The sequence below is a fragment of the Nicotiana tabacum genome, chromosome 17 (genome assembly GCF_000715075.1).
Source record: "Nicotiana tabacum cultivar K326 chromosome 17, ASM71507v2, whole genome shotgun sequence".
Taxonomy (NCBI): Eukaryota; Viridiplantae; Streptophyta; class Magnoliopsida; order Solanales; family Solanaceae; genus Nicotiana; species Nicotiana tabacum.
This window is the reverse complement of record NC_134096.1, coordinates 52,464,509-52,466,335: the sequence shown is the minus strand read 5'-3', so window position 1 is coordinate 52,466,335 and position 1,827 is coordinate 52,464,509.

The window sequence follows — 1,827 nt, the reverse complement described above, 5'->3', positions numbered from 1 at the left end:
AACTCAATCCACTAGTAAGTCTTTCCCTCAATTATCCAACTCCGAACGATTCGAATCTAGCCAAAATAACTTCATACCATAATTATAAACTACAGGATGATATTCCGAACAATAAAGTTATGATCTTTAAAGAGAAATAAAAATTCAACTCAAAATTCAACCCCGGACTTGCATCTCGAAACTCGACACAATTACAAAACCCGAAAACCCATTCGATAACGAGTCCAACCATATAAGAATTACTCAAATCCGACCTAAAATCGCCATTCAAAATCTCAAATTTAGTCTCGAAGGTTTTCACAAATTTTCCTCAAATTTTCAACTCAAATCACTAATTAAATGATGAAAATAACAATGGATTCGTATAATATAACCAAAACCAAGTTAGAATCTCTTACCCCGATTAATTTCTTGAAAATCTCTTGAAACATCACCACAAACCGAGCTCTCTAGGTCCAAAATGAATAATGAAATCAAACCCTCGAACTTAGCCATTTTGTGCCCACTGAATTTGCATCTGCGAAACCAGAGCCGCATCTGCAGCTTCGTACCTGCTTAATTACCAGTGTGAATGTAGTTCTCAGTAAGGTCCTGAGATTTCGCTTATGTGGACCACCCAAACGCATATGCGCCCTCGCTTCTACGATCTAACCACATCTGCGGTCCCAGCTGGGCAATACCAAACTCGCTTCTGCGGCTCGAAGGCCGCTTATACGGTGTCGCACTTGTGGCCCAAAGTGCGCAGTTGTGATTGCACAAGACACAACCCAGCTTCAGCGATCACACAACTCCAAATTTGATCCAGATTCAATCAGAATCGGGGCCCCCGGGACCCTGTCCGAATATACCGACAAGTTTCAAAACATATAACGAACCTACTGGAGACCAAAAATCACATAAAGAACATTGATTCTACGAACCGCAACACAAGTCAGGCCAATTGAAACTATGAACTTCCGAATTCCAAAACTAATTCATACCAAAACAACTCCTATTGACTTCAAATTTACACACAAGTCATAATTGACATGACTTACCTATTCCAACTCCCGAAATCGAAATCCAACCCCGATATCAATAAAGTCAACTCTCGATCAAACTTTTCAACCATCCAAACCTTCCACTTTCTAACTTTCGCTAATTCAAACCGAAACGACCTACGAACGTCCAAATCAATATCCGAACACTCTCCTAAGTCTAAAATTACCATACAGAGCTATTGGAACCGTCAAAACGCCATTCCGGAGTCGTCTATACAAAAGTCAAACTACGGTCAACTATTTCAACTTAAACCTCCAACTTAGGCACTATGTATCTCATTTCACTCTGAAACGAATCCAAAACCATAACCAAACACCCTCGGCAAGTCACATAACCATATTACAACATAGAGGAGGCAATGAATATAGGATCGGGGCTAAAATATTCAAAACGACTGGTAGGTCGTTACATCCTCCCCCTCTTAAAACAAACGTTCATCCTCAAACGAGTATAAAGACATACCTAAAGTGGTGAAAAGATGAGGATAACGGCTACGCATATCATGCTTGGTCTCCCAAGTCGCCTCCTCGACTGGTTTACCCCTCCACTGAACCTTCACTGAAGCAATGTTCTTCCACCTCAACTTTCAGACCTTCCTGTTCAACCTAGCCACCTACTTTTTAACATAAGACAAATCCATGTCCAACTGGACTGAGCTGAAATACAACTCATGAGACATATCATCGTGATACTTTCGGAGCATAGACACATGGAATACTGGATGAACTGCAGCTATACTAAGTGGAAGTGCAAGCTTGTAGGACACCTCTCCAATTCGCTCAAGAA